This window comes from Sapajus apella, unplaced genomic scaffold, assembly GCF_009761245.1.
Source record: "Sapajus apella isolate SASKATOON/1434 unplaced genomic scaffold, GSC_monkey_1.0 scaffold53, whole genome shotgun sequence".
Taxonomy (NCBI): domain Eukaryota; kingdom Metazoa; phylum Chordata; class Mammalia; order Primates; family Cebidae; genus Sapajus; species Sapajus apella.
In genome coordinates, this window is record NW_022436993.1 from 3,258,569 (window position 1) to 3,273,692 (window position 15,124).

At 37.2% G+C, this 15,124-nt stretch overlaps 1 protein-coding gene across 1 annotated transcript in view; it reads right to left on the minus strand.

Moving 5' to 3' along the window:
• GPR158 (G protein-coupled receptor 158) overlaps positions 1-15,124 on the minus strand; it is a 400,381-nt gene that overhangs the window by 185,983 nt on the left and 199,274 nt on the right. The window lies entirely within an intron of this gene.

The following is a 15,124-nucleotide window of genomic DNA, read 5'->3' on the forward strand; positions in this document are numbered from 1 at the left end:
GTATCCTTTGCCCAGAGTACAGTCCATACTTACAAGCTATCCTGTAATTTCCCACTTTGCATGCCCTTAGGACATTTTCACACTATTCACTTACTACTATCAATCCTCCTTTTAATTTTAGGTTCTGTCTCAATTATCAGATTTAAGTTACTTCTGAAGCCCAATAGGTGAAGATTCTCTTTAATATTTAAGATGAGTTTAGCACCAACTATCCAATTAATGCCAAATACTAAGAACAAACACCAGAAACAACTATTTCCAACTCAGAATTCAACATAAAAGACATTAATGAATTTGAACTCACTTCAGTATATGACACAACTTTGATTAACTGAGAAATTTGGGAAAGAGGTTATTCTAGGTAACAGGATTTTAATAATACACCTTTTAACAAAGTCTTTGTTTCTTTCAACTCTTGTTAAAAGTTTACAATGTTTCTATAATGTATTTCTCTGCTTTGTTTCCTCAGTAAAAACAATAGGAAAGACATAATTGAATATTTATTTTATGATTATGGATATATTGCTATTTAAGAGTCATCATTCTGTTACATGATACAAAGCAAATGGATTTTAGTGTGAAGCAGACATAGTTCCCTCCTCCAGATAACTCTGTGACATGAGACAACACACTGGACCACTTTGGGTCTTAGTTTACTTATTTATGACACATAAATTCCTGTGGGGTTAAATGACATTATTAATATTCATAAAAATGACAGTGACTAGCTCTTCCTTCTCTTCTCCAAATACAGAAGATGCAAAGAATAATTAGGAATTCATGGTGCCTTAAAGAAAGATATTCCTCCTGAACAGAGAATTTAGAAGAAATAACTGAGATATAGAGGGAGTGTTAGAGACAGAACCTCCAGAGATCTCTAGGAGTGGGTAAGATAATGATTAGGATGTGTACAGAGGGAGATGCTAGATAGGGAGGAGAATTTACACAGTGTCTTAACAGAAATGGAATTTACTGGAAAATGCCAGAATGTGATCAATATGATGATTGAGTAAAGGCTACAAGATTATTTTATCCTTCACTGATCTTTAAGACAGTAGTTTCCTAAGAGTGGGAGATTTAGTCCCTAAGTTGTCAAGGCTTAAGGACTAAATAAGTAATAAGATAAAATGTTATTTAAATAAATATTCTACTGAATGAAAAAAGCAAGAAAAACTGATGGTCGATAGGAATAATGATGCTATTTCTAAAAAGTGATTTTTTTATGTTGTTGCTTTCTTTGAAACACGTGAGATCATAACACAACTGCATCCAGGAAGAGGGGCCATTGGAAATTGAAGAATTATATGAGAAGAGAGTTAAAGAAAGGATTTGAGAAGTCATGACTGAATGTAATCAACAGCATAATTGGAGAAATTAACTCTCAGAATATTTGTTATCTCTTCTAACACTGGAAAAAAGTAAAGTCAAAGATTTTTTTCAGTATATATTTTAATTTTTAATTTCTGTGGATTGTGTCTGTGTGTGTGTGTGTGTGTGTGTGTGTGTGTGTGTGTGTATATATTTTTAATTCTACTTTAGATTCTGGGGTACATGTGCAGATCATGCACAATTGTTGCTTAGGTACATTCACAGTAAGGTGGTTTGCTGCGTCCATCCTCCCATCACCGGTATCTGCCATTTCTCCCCTCCCCTAGCACCCCACAACAGACCCCAGTATGTGACACTCCCCTCTGTGTCCATGTGTTCTCATTGTTCAACACCCACATATGAGTGAGAACATGTGGTGTTTGATTTTCTGTTCTTGTGTCAGTTTGCTGAGAATTATGGTTTCCAGGTTCATCCATGTCCCTACAAAGGACGTGAACTCATCGTTTTTGATGGCTGCATAGTATTCAATGGTGTATATGTGCCACATTTTCTTTGTCTGGCCTATCATTGATGGACATTTGAGTTTGTTCCAGGTCTTTGTTATTGTAAACAGTGCCACAATGAACATGGGTGTGCATGTGTCTTTATAATAGAATGATTTATAGTCCTTTGCATATATACCCAGTAATGGGATTGCTGGGTCAAATGGAATTTCTATTTCTAGGTCCTTGAGGAATCACCACACTGTCTTCCACAATGGTTGAACTAATTTTCACTCCCACCAACAGTGTAAAAGCATTCCTATTTCTCCACATCCTCTCCAGCATCTGTTGTCTCTAGATTTTTTAATGATCACCATTTTAACTGGTATGACATGGTATCTCAATGTGGTTTTGATTTGCATTTCTCTAATGACCAGTGATGATGAGCATTTTTTCAAACATTTGTTGGCTTCATATATGTCTTCTTTTGAAAAGTGCCTTTTCATATCCTTCGCCCATTTTTGGATGGGTTTATTTGTTTCCTTCTTGTAAATTTGTTTTAGTTCTTTATAGATTCTGGATATTAGTCCTTTATCAGATGGGTAGATTGCAAAATTGTTTTCCCATTCTGTTGGTTGCTGATTCACTCAATGACTGTTTCTTTTGCTGTACAGAAGCTCTGGAATTTAGTTAGATTCCATTTGTCTATTTTGGCATTTGTTGCCATTTCTTTTGGTGTTTTAGTCATTAATTCCTTGCCTATGCCTATGTACTGGATAGTTTTGTCTATGTTTTCTTCTAGGGATTTTCTGGTGTTAGGTCTTATGTTTAAGTTCTTAATCCAGCTGGAGTTAATTTTAGTGTAAGGTGCCAGGAAGGGGTCCAGTTTCTGCTTTCTGCACAGGGCTAGCCAATTTCCCAACACCATTTATTAAACAGGGGATCCTTTCCCCATTGCTTGTTTTAGTCAGGTTTGTCAAAGATTAGATGGTTGTAGATGTGTAGTATTGCTCTGGAGGCCTCTGTTCTGTTCCATTGGTCTATGTCTCTGCTTTGGTACTGGTACCATGCTCTTTTTATTACTGTGGCCTTGTAGTATAGCTTAAAGTCCAGCAGTGTGATGCTGCCAGGTTTGTTCTTCTTGCTTAGAATTGTCTTGGCTATGCAGGCTCTTTTTTGGTTCCATATGAAGTTTAAAGTGGTATTTCCCAGTTCTGTGAGGAAGGTCATTGGTAGTTTGATGGGGATAGCATTAAATCTATAAATTACTTTGGGCCGTATGGCCATTTTCACAATATTGATTCTTCCTAACCATGAGCATGGAATGTTTTTCCATCTGTTTGCATCTTCTCGTATTCCTCCATCAGTGGTTTGTAGTTCTCCTTGAAGAGGTCCTTTACATCCTTTGTTAGTTATATTCCTATGTATTTTATTCTCCATGTAGCAACTGTGAATGGGAGTTTGTTCTTGATTTGGCTTTCTCTCTGTTATTGGTGTATAGGAATGCCTGTGATTTCTGCATATTGATTTTGTATCCTGAGACTTTGCTTAAGTTGCTTAGCAGTTGCAGGAGATTTTCGGCTGAGATGATGGCATCTTCTAAATATACAATCATGTCATCTGCAAATAAAGACAATTTGACTTCCTCCTTTCCTAATTGAATACCCATTATTTCTTTTTCTTTCCTGACTGCTGTGGCTAAAAGAGTGGTGAGAGAGGGCATCCTTGTCTAGTGCCAGATTTCAAAGGGAATGCTTCCAGTTTTTGCCCATTCAGTATGACATTGGCAGTGAGTTTGTCATAAATAGCTTTTATTATTTTGTGATACATTCCATCGATACCTAGTTTATCGAGAGTTTTTAGCATAAAGCACTTTTGAATTTTGTCGAAGGCCTTTTCTGCATCTATTGAGATAATCTTGTGGTTTTTGTATTTGGTTCTATTTATGTGGTGGATTACGTTTATGGACTTGCATATCTTGAACCAGCCTTGTATGCCCAGGATGAAGCTTACTTGATTGTGATGGATAAGCTTTTTGATATGCTGTGCAATCTGTCTGCCAGTATTTTATTGAAGATTTTTACATCTATGTTCATCATGGATATTGCCTTAAATTTTCGTTTTTGTTGAGTCTTTTCAGGGTTTTGGTATCAGGATGATGTTGGTCTCATAAAATGAGTTGGGGAGGACTCTCTCATTTTGTATTGTTTGGAATAGTTCCAGAAGGAATGGTACCAGCTCCTCTTTGTACATCTGGTAGAATTTGGCTGTAAACCCTTCTGGACCTGGACTTCATTTGGTTGGTAGGCTATTAATTGCTGCCTCAACTTCAGACCTTGTTATTGGTCTATTCAGGGTTTCAACTTCTTCCTGGTTTAGGCTTGGAAGGGCGCAAGCGTCCAGGAATTTGTCCATTTCTTCCAGGTTAACTGGTTTATGTGCATAAAGTTGTTTGTAGTAATCTCTGATGGTAGTTTGTATTTCTGTGGGATCGGTGATGATATCCCCTTTATCATTTTTTATTGCATCTATTTGATTCTTCTCTCTTTTCTCAATCTGGCTAGTGGACTGTCTATTTTATTGATCGTTTCTAAAAATCAGCTCCTGAATTTACTGATTTTTTGAAGTGTTTTTTTGTGTGTGTGTGTCTCTGTCTCCTTCATTTGTGCTCTTATCTTAGTTACTTCTTGTCTTCTGTGAGCTTTTGAGTTTTTTTAATCTTGCTCCTCTACCTCTTTCAATTTTGATGATAGGATGTCAATTTTAGATCTTTCCTTGTTTCTCATGAGGGCATTTATTGCTATAAATTTTCCTTTAGAGACTGCTTTGAATGTGTCCCAGAGATTCTGGTATGTTGTGTCCTCATTCACATTGGTTTTGAAGAACATCTTTATTTCCGCCTTCATTTCATTGTTTATCCAGTTGACATTCAGGAACCAGTTGTTCAGTTTCCATGAAGTTGTGCAGTTTTTAGTTAGTTTCTTAATTCTGAGATCTAATTTGATTGCATTGTGGTCTGAGAGACTGTTATGATTTCCGTTCTTTTGCATTTGCTGAGGAGTGATTTACTTCCAATTACATGGTCAGTTTTAGAGTCAGTATGATTTGGTGCTGAGAAGAATGTATATTCTGTGGCTTTGGGGTGTAGAGTTCTGGAGATGTCTATTAGTTCCACTTGTTCCAGTTCTGCATTCAAGTCCTGGATATCCTGTTGATTTTCTGTCTTGTTGATCCAATATTGACAGGGGAGCATTAAAGTCTCCCACTATTATTGTGCAGGAGTCTAAATCTCTTTGTAGGTCTTTAAGAACTTGCATTATGTATCTGGGTGCTCCTGTATTGGGTGCATATATATTTGGGATCATTAGTTCTTCTTGTTGTATTGATCCTTTCACCATTATGTAATGCCCTTCTTTGTCTCTTTTGAGTTTTGTTGGTTTAATGTCCATTTTATCAGAGACTAGAATTGCAACTCCTGCTTTTTTTTTTTTTTCTCTCCATTTGCTTGGTAGATCTTCTTCCATCCCTTTATTTTGAGTCTATTTGTGAGATGGATCTCCTGTATATAGCACACTGATGAGTCTTGACTTTTTACCCAGTTTGCCAGTCTGCGTCTTTTGATTGGGGCGTTTAGGCCATTTACATTTAACCTTAATATTGTTATGTGTGGATTTGATCCTGCCATTTTGTTACTGGTTGTTTGTTTTACCCGATGGTCAATGCAGTTTCCTTACTGCATTGTTGGTCTTTACCATTTGGTTAGTTTTTGTGGTGGCTGGTATTGAATGTTTTTTTCTGTGTTAGTGCTTCCTTCAGGAGCTCTTGTAAGGCAGGTCTGGTGACAACAAAATCTCTCAGTAATGGCTTGTTTGTAAAGAATTTTATTTGTCCTTCACTTAGGAAGCTTAGTTTGGCTGGATATGAGATTATGGGTTGAAAGTTCTTTTCTTTAAGGATGTTGAATATTAGCCCCCACTCTCTTCTGGCTTGCAGGGTTTCTGCTGAGAAATCCACTGAGTCTGATGGGCTTTCCTTTGTGGGTGACCCGACCTTTCTCTCTGTCCGCCCTTAGCATTTTTTTCTTCATTGCAACCCTGGTGAATCTGTCAATTATGTGCTTTGGGTTGCTCTTCTTAAGGAGTATTTCCTCTGTTTGAATCTTGGCCTGCTTTTCTAGGTTGGGGAAGTTCTCCTGGGTAATAGCCTGAAGAGTGTTTTCCAGCCTGGATTCATTTTCCACGTCCTCTTCAGGTACACCGATCAAACACAGATTTGGTCTTTTCACATAATCTCATATTTCTTGGAGGTTTTGTTCATTTCTTTTCACTCTTTTTTCTCTTTTATTGCCTTCTCTTTTTATTTCATTGAGTTGATCTTCAATCTCTGATATCCTTTCTTCTGTTTGATCCTTTCAGCTATTGAAATTTGTGTATGCTTCACGAAGTTCTCATGCTGTGTTTTTCAGCTCCATCAAGTCATTTATGTTCTTCTCTAGGTTGGTTATTCTAGTTAGCATCTTGTCTAATCTTTTTTCAATGTTCTTCGTTTCTTTGCATTGGGTTAGAACATGTTCTTTTAGCTCAGAGAAGTTTGTTATTATCTTGTTATTACCCAACTTCTGAAGCCTGCTTCTGTTAGCTCATCAAAATCATATTCTGACCTGTTTTGTTGCCTTGCTGGTGAGTCGTTGTGATCTCTCTGGGGAGGAGAGGCATTCTGGAACTTTGCTGTTTTCATCCTTTTTGCGCTGGTTTCTTCCCATCTTTGTGGATTAATCTATCTTTTATATTTGAAGTTGGTGATTTTGGGTGGGATCTCTGAGTGGACACCCTTTCTGTTAAAATTGGGGTTCTCTTGTATAAGGCTTTTTTATTTTGAGACGGAGTCTTGCTCTGTCACCGTGGCGCCATCTCAGCTCACTGCAACCTGCGCCTCCTGGGTTCAAGCGATTGTTCCGCCTCAGGCTCCCAAGTAGCTGGTATCACAGGCGTGTGCCACCACGCCTGGCTAATTTATATATTTTCAGTAGAGATGGGGTTTCACCATGTTTGCCAGGATGGTCTCAATCTCTTGATCTTGTGATCTGCCCACCTTGGCCTCCTAAAGTGCTGGGATTACAGGTGTGAGCCACTGCGCCAGACCAAGGCCTTTTAACGCAGGTGTCAGTGCGCCCATTTAGACAGTCTGTCTGTTGTCTGCCTGTGGGGGTGCTGCTGGGCTGCCTCAGTCTCAGCCAGGCTGCTGTTTATTCTTTGCCTCATTTCCGCCTAAGCCGGTGGGAGCAGCCGCGCCTTCTCAAGGACTGGCTTCTTTCCCTCTGTCCCACCTGCTACTCCCGGATGGAGCTGTCTGATGTGTTAACTGTGAAGCTCTCCCAGGAGAGGGATTCCGGTTGCTGCATCTTGTGGGGTGAGGCCTGTCTGGCTGAATCCCTCTCCCCGCTTTGAACTCTCACCTCTGCGGGAAGGGCAGTTCCTTCTGGCAAGCTCCGCTCTGGTCTGCTCTGACAAGGCCCCAGTCTGGCTTGGGCTGCCGGCCTGGACTATTGCCTGGGTCTGGATCTCAGAGTGGTTCTCAGCCAGGTGACGTTTTCCTGGGCTGTGTGCTGCTGAAGTCTCGGAGTGAAGCGCTGTATCTGATTCAGAATACCAAGGAGGTACGCCTCCCCCGCCCCGCATCCTCCGTGCCAGATACACTTTCCAGGTGGGGCAGAGTCCCACCTTACCGCGGCTCGCCCTCTTTGGGCTGCGTTTGTTTGGGTTAATCCCGCTGTTCAACCAGTCCCTTTGGATCAAACCCAGTACCTTGTTCAGAGACGCGGATATCACTCTCGTTCTGGTGCCCTCTCTCACTCAGCTGGAGCGGCACTCCAGAGAAGCTCCCTTTTGGCCATCTTGGTCCCCCTTTAATCAAAGATTTTTAAAAGGTGTTTTGTTTTTTTCAGCAGAAAGAAGGAATCAGAAAACAAAAACAAAACCCCACATTTTGAAGTAGAAAAACATGTGGCAGCCAATCTCGTAGAGTCTTATCCTTCTCACCAAAGCAGGTAGGAATACATACTGAGAGCAAAGGCCTGTTGTGAGACTAAAGACATGAAGGTTGAGGTGGAAATATAACACAAGATGATTCATCAGATCACTTGGCAGAAAAATAATCCAGTTACAGTAAGGTGGTGGGCATTACTAAGAGACATAGTCAAGATAGCTTGTGATTTTCTACAATTATCAGCAGCATAGAAACAAATGCAGAGGATACAGCAGTCACAGACAGAGAATAAAGGGCTGTGGTAATGACAGTTTTAGGCTTCTTTTCATGTGATTACAAACTGTGCTCCCATGCAGCAAGAATATGTAAGGAGGGGTAAAAAGGTGAAGGAGGAAAGCCAACACAAGGCTGCACAATGGAGCTGCAGCCTTCACTCCCTTGTAAGCAATTTGTGCTCATTCCTCCAGGGACTTCTTGAATCTGAGTCAATCATGAAGACAAAGGGGAAAACATGTCTCCATTATCAACCTTACTCATTGATAAAGGGTTTCCAGAATCATCAACTGCCCCCATGTACCTGCATTAATCACACTTGAGTCCAAAGCAGGTTCTTAAATCTTGTGCCATGATCACAGAGGTACCCCATAAGAGGACGTGAGAAGCATGATATCAAAAAAGGCACAACACAACTGCATTAACATGAAGCCATTTAAAACCTTCAGGAAATTGTGATCACAGTGGCTACACAAAGAGGTAAGGCCAAGAACAATTAGAGGTGATAGAAAAAAAAAGGTATCCAATGCAGATAAAAACTTGAATAATAATAGGGCACACAAGTCAAAAACTAAGAAGTATGAGAAACTAGGATACTGAGAAAACAATGAGTTAACTCGAGTAAGAACTGGATAATTACGTAAATGAAGCCAGGGTCACTGCACTGAGTAAGATAAAGGTATCAGGGATTCAGAAGGTCTGCTGATGGTGACTACAATACCAAGAGTCACAGAGCACTGTAGAAAGATGATAGAATATGAGTTCTAAAATTCTGATTTGAGAGACAGAGGTTAGGATTTCCCCTTCTGGCCAAGATGGAAGAACAGGAATTAAATTTATCTTCCCATCAGAAACAACTAAAAACAATGGACAAGTTGAAACCTGATGGCTTTACCAGGCACTGGACATTACCAACAAAGGACAGGGAATCCTAACCGGTGTAAACATTCCCCATACAAGCCAAAATACCATAAAAGAACTACAATACAAGTTAATCAAAAAAGTATCTGTGGAGGTATTGTTTGTTTTGTAAAATAGTCCTTCTTTCACAAATCTTTGCTTTCTTGCTTCAAATAAATAGGCTGACCTTTTTTCATTAGCTTAAGGAAAATATTGGCTACATTTAAACCAAACAGTATACATTATTTACTTTTTTTTTTTTTTGAGACGGAGTTTCGCTCTTGTTACCCAGGCTGGAGTGCAATGGCGCCATCTCGACTCACCTCAACCTCCGCCTCCTGGGTTCAGGCAATTCTCCTGCCTCAGCCTCCTGAGTAGCTGGGATTACAGGCACGCGCTACCATGCCCAGCTAATTTTTTGTATTTTTAGTAGAGACGGGGTTTCACCATGTTGACCAGGATGGTCTCGATCTCTTGACCTCGTGATCCACCCGCCTCGGCCTCCCAAAGTGCTGGGATTACAGGCTTGAGCCACCGCGCCCGGCCTATTTACTTTCAATACAAATGAAACTTAAAATTTCATCCACATCAGCTAAGATTTAATTCTCTGAGATGGGATAAGCAGAGACTATTTAGCACCTCAAATCACTCAAACTTGAAAATTGTTGCAGTATGTTAACTGCTTAATATATTTAAGCGTGTTAGTTTTTGCAGGGTTAGGGTTTTGGGTAAAGGAGTAACACGATATGCTTTATGTAATTAATTGCTTTGGTTGTATAGAGAACATACTATAGAGGAAAAGGGAAGAAGCAAGAATCGTGGTGAGAAGCTACTGTAATAATCCAGGTGAGACTTGAAAGTGGCTGGTCCACAGTATAGCAGTAAAAATGGCTGCATGCAGAGTCTGAAGGTGAGGTTGACATAATTTTAGATGAGTTGGTTATCACGTGAGAACAAAAGAAAAGAGTCAAAGCTGACTCCAAGGTGTTCAGTATGAATGAGTGGAAGAGAAAAGTTACCATCAACCAAGATGGGAAAGAATACATGTGGAGAAGGTTTTAGAAGTCCAGTCTTGACATGTCAGGTTAAGGATGTCTACCAGAGATTAAAGTGAAGACATCTAAAAGGTATCTTGATATATGTGAAAAAGGCCTGCACTGAAAATAAATATTTGAAGATAATGGGCATTTAGGTAGGAGTTAGAGCCACGAGACTAGATAACATTATCCAAAGAATGAATAAAAATAGGAAAGATACCTAGGGCCCTCCAATATTAATGCCAAACAAAATTCTTAATTATTCCCCAACTATCCCTCACTCTTCCTCTTTTTTACAAGAGGCAATGCATTATTTCTTTCTGTAACTGCAAATGCAGAAGGCTTTCACAGACAGTAACATTTTCTCTGAATTTATATGCCAGCTGCCACTAACAAAGAGTTAAAGCTGCTGTTTTCATCTTGGTCCCCAGAAAGCACAACGTGAGATAAGAACTTGGACATAGATAACTGAGTTAGGAGATAACTCCTAAAAGAAGGTATAAAATATAAAAATAACTAATTCAAAATCTAAGCTGCTGGAATGCTAAATTATTTCGAGCTTTATCTGTAGCTAGGTAGCTATAACCTTTGTTTCTTTGATTATAGTTTATTCTTTATCTACATTGTTTTCTAAAATGTTGCAAGTGACTAAAAGGCACCAGAAAAGATCACCTTCCTCTTCATCGTTGATCTTTATGATCTTTATAACTTCCCTCCTACTAATATCTTTCTCACACAAAAACTTCATGACTATCACATTGTCATAAAATCGCACGTTAAATGCAATCTTGTAAACTGGAAAGAAAATGAAAACCAGCTGTAAAGAAAAGAAATTAAGCCAGATGAAAAAGAAAAATTGTAACTAACTGAAACTGTTGTAACTCATAAATCAGCTTTTTATAGAAAATGCTGTAATTCTATTAAATTTATTTGTTTTCTTCCAATAAGCAAGACGTTTAACTCTCAGCTTCCCAGCACTGACCACAGTTTTCTGGAGTCCATGGTTACCAGCTGGTTGTTCCCAGCTTTTGCTTGAATAAACACTTTTAAACTAAATTCTGATCCTTTCAACTATTTCAGGTTGACCAAAGATAGAGTGATAGAAGGAGATCACATGTAGTAAGACAAGGAAGAAAGAAAAGATAATAGAAGGTACATTACTGAGTTGGATATTATTGTGGGCAACAGGGAATCAATCATGCTGGGATATCTCTAAACACTGTATATAATTCCCTTCAGATTTGTCTTTCCAGAGGATGTCAGGCTGGAATATTTAAGCAGTAATTACCAATCCGTTTGAGAGTTTTTCCGGGAAACTTTCATTTCACCAAACTTCTGGGCAAGGACTGAGCAAGCTTAGAGGGCTTCAGACACAGCCCTGAGGCAGAAAAGAAAAGAAATTCTGTGGGCACTTGATATTGGATACTGGCAGCATGTTCAGTAATGCTAACTGTCTACTATAGGCTGTAGCTAAAATCTGAGGTGAGTCAATAGTATGTGATGCAGGGCATGAAAAGCATGCGTCATCACTTCCACGTTCCAACGTGAGCTATCTGTGGCAGCGTTCATACAGAATACAATTTGTAAGACGTCCCTAGATTAGAACAACATGGTAACCATGTGATGGACACTGAGAAGTGAACAAACTTGGGATCTTGTAGATCACAAAGATAACTCTAATCATGAAGTTAAAAGCTTTCCTTTACATTTGCCAAAACATTTACTTCCTGGAAGTAGTTTATTCTTGCCTATGGTCTTTTTTCCTCCTTTATAATACTTCATCTGAATCAATTTATTAAAGATAGTAGAGAATGAAATAAATTGCTTCCAGTTAAATCACTGCACTTAAAGAGTAGAGCCCTCTCCAGTTCACTCTTTGTTGTGTTGATTTGAACTCAACTGCTGTGTGGTGAGCTACTCTAATATCTGGGCAAAACAAACTACCCAAGCAGGGCTTTTAACACCTGGAGGCCTAATAAGCTGACATCATCACCAAAGTAACAACCTCAATTTCATGTTAACAAGAAAAAAAGAAAGAAGAAGAAGAAAAATAGTTTTTCTTGTTAGATTTTGCCAAACTCAACTAATAATTTGGAACACTGTCAAATAAACTAAGCCATAATGAAACATTCTAAAGAATTGAGCTTAGGATCAGCTATTTGTTTCTTTTCCATAAGATATATCCTAGAGTTTAAAAGTTTCTTCTGCAATTAAAAATCCAGTACTTTTTAAAGACATATATTTGTGTGGATTCAATTTATATAATTAACAAAAATTAGTCTCTCTTCTTTTATTCTATTACTGGAAAATCTTATTTCTAAATCAGACTTAAATATCACTTCTGCATTACAATAGAAAGATATGTATCTTTTCACAAATCCAATGTTATTGTTCATCTAACTTTCCTAATTATGATCTCTTCTTCATTGATGTAATTTGTTATTCACAGAAATTAAGGTTCTTTCATAGTGATTACAATGTTCTCCAATTTTGATTCACTGGAAGACTGTGTTACTTGTCTAGAGTCAACATTTTGAAATGGAGAATTGGGAGTAGAATTGTGAGACATGTGAATTTCAGACAGTATACTGAATAGTCCCCTCTTGCTGTCCAAAGGTGGACTTCAATGTACTTCCTTTGCCCCATTATTACCCAGAGATCCACATCAACATGGAGAGCTTTCCAGAGCTGATATACTCTGTCTCTGCTCAGTTTTTCTGGGACTACACGCCATGGTGATTTTCTTTACTTGCCTGTATTATTCTACTCTGCTTACTGCTAGAGTTCCACAGATCTGTATGCTATGTGAAAAGAAATAGTGAGTTCTCTATGACTAGGACAATGGTTTTATATCTTTACCTTCCCACCTATATTAAAATTACAAAAGATCAAAAATACTGGGCCATAAGATACAATCGTTAAGTACAGAACATAAAAAAAGCCTATAGACTTCATTATCTTCCTCAAGTAGTAGAGAAATCATAGTTAACAGGTATTCCATCTACTGCATTAGCAGCAGCTAGATATAAGGTTAAAAACTAAATGTAACTCCAAACTATTCTGTATTTCCTGATATGGGAGATAAATTATTGGTTAGAGAAATATTTCAATATTCATGTATAAAAGGCAACTTGTTGGAAAATAAATTATGAGCACATTTTATTCTTTGTGCTCACAAATAAATTATGAGATTAACTCAAAAATGGCAAACAGTAACATGCCATCATAAAAATACTTTCTCTTTAATAATGTATTTAACTTCATTTGACTATCAAAATTCATTTATCAAAATTCATGAGGTTGTATAAGGAACACAAAGTTGTAAAAGAGGGAGAAAGCAAAATCTAAAGTCAAGAGATCTGATTTCTAAAGCTCAAAAAAGCAACTAATATTAAAGATAGAGCTTTGGACATCTGGCGTTTCCTTTAGGACTCAAAGCACAATTTAATAATCTTCTAGTTCTGAAAATATGTTACGGATTTATAATGAAGTTCTCTATCTAGTGAAAGAGAGTATGTGCAGCTAGTAGATATAATACTACTGCTACATAATAATAAGCTCTATTTAATGGTATCTTAAGCTTATGATGGTTTAAAATTTTACATTCTTTGAGACAGGCCATGATTTATAGATATATCTCTTTATACACTTAGCACCTTAGTATTTTATACATATTGGAGAGTCAATAAACAATTGTTACTGATGAAAGTGCTCTCTTAAAAGAATGAATTAACTGATCTACAATATCGATGTTTAGTTGGAAATAATATTCAACTCACTACTACATTGCTCATGCTCTCAAACCATGTATGCTTAAGACACTTATTCAAAGTAGTGTTTTTCAAGGTACTGCAACAAACTAGAAAAACACATTAAGAATATGAGCACAGCTGACTTTGGCACCTATGGACAAACCATGTTATATCAAAATTTAATTTGGAAATCTCAGTTCTGAACAATTTGAAACACAACCTCCAAGCACAGAATGCCAATCTGCCTTGCTAAAATCTAAAAACTCATGAAGATGAGACTTAGACCTTTCAGATAAAACAAATGCTTCCTGAAGACAAATGGCAAATATATAAAGCTATATAGCTTTGGCAATAGCTCCTCTTTAGTTTCTTATATGAGTGTTGCCGTGAGAAAATATACAGAGAAGGACATTGGGAGAAGGTCACAGTAGCATTTACAGGCCATCTGAGGAATCTAAAATGTTCACCTGTAATTATAAGCTGGACAAAATAAATTGTGACAATTTGTGAATAGTATGGCAACTTATTTGCTTTCCTTAATTTTATTTGGTTTACAAGAAAAAAACATAAAACTTCTAGATATTTTTATATAAATATAGTCTTATATTAACAGAAACTAGTAAAAATATAAACCCTAGAATGATTAAGTTAACCACAGTGCATTTATTCAATGGAATTCTATGTAACTATTAAAGTTATGTTCAAGAAAATGATGTATATTTTAAATAAATATAATTCCAAATTTTTAGAAAGATGATATTACAGACATTTGTGTGTGCAAATTATAAACTGAAAAGAATTAAATGAACAGTAGACTTTGAATGGCCTTTTAAATTCTACTTCTGAATACATTCATTTATTTAATAAGCATATAATGTTTTTATAATAAAACATTATAAAAAGTTTATTTAATAAGCATATAATATTTTTATAATAAAAAATAAATTAAAGCCATATCCCTTTTGATAGCAATAAATTCACTTTGGTAAGTTAATTTATGCTCCAAATCCCAAATAACTAATTAACCTACCAAAGCGACAATTATTGAAATATTTAAGTCCTTGGAATTAAAACGTAATCTGAAAATTAGATTTTGTAATTTTAACCGTGGTATCATTTAAATTTTACAGAAAATCTACAAGAATAGTACAAATAAATCCAATATATTGTTTACCCAGATTCATCAATTATTTATATTCTGCTGTGTTTACTTTGCCATTCATATTTTCTTGGTAGATGTTTACGAATTTATACACGTACTATTCTTTCTAAACCGTGGAGTATAGGATGGAGATTCTATATGCCTTTACCCATGAACACTTCAGCTAGCATGTCCTATAAAAAGGGCATCCTCATACAAAACCAC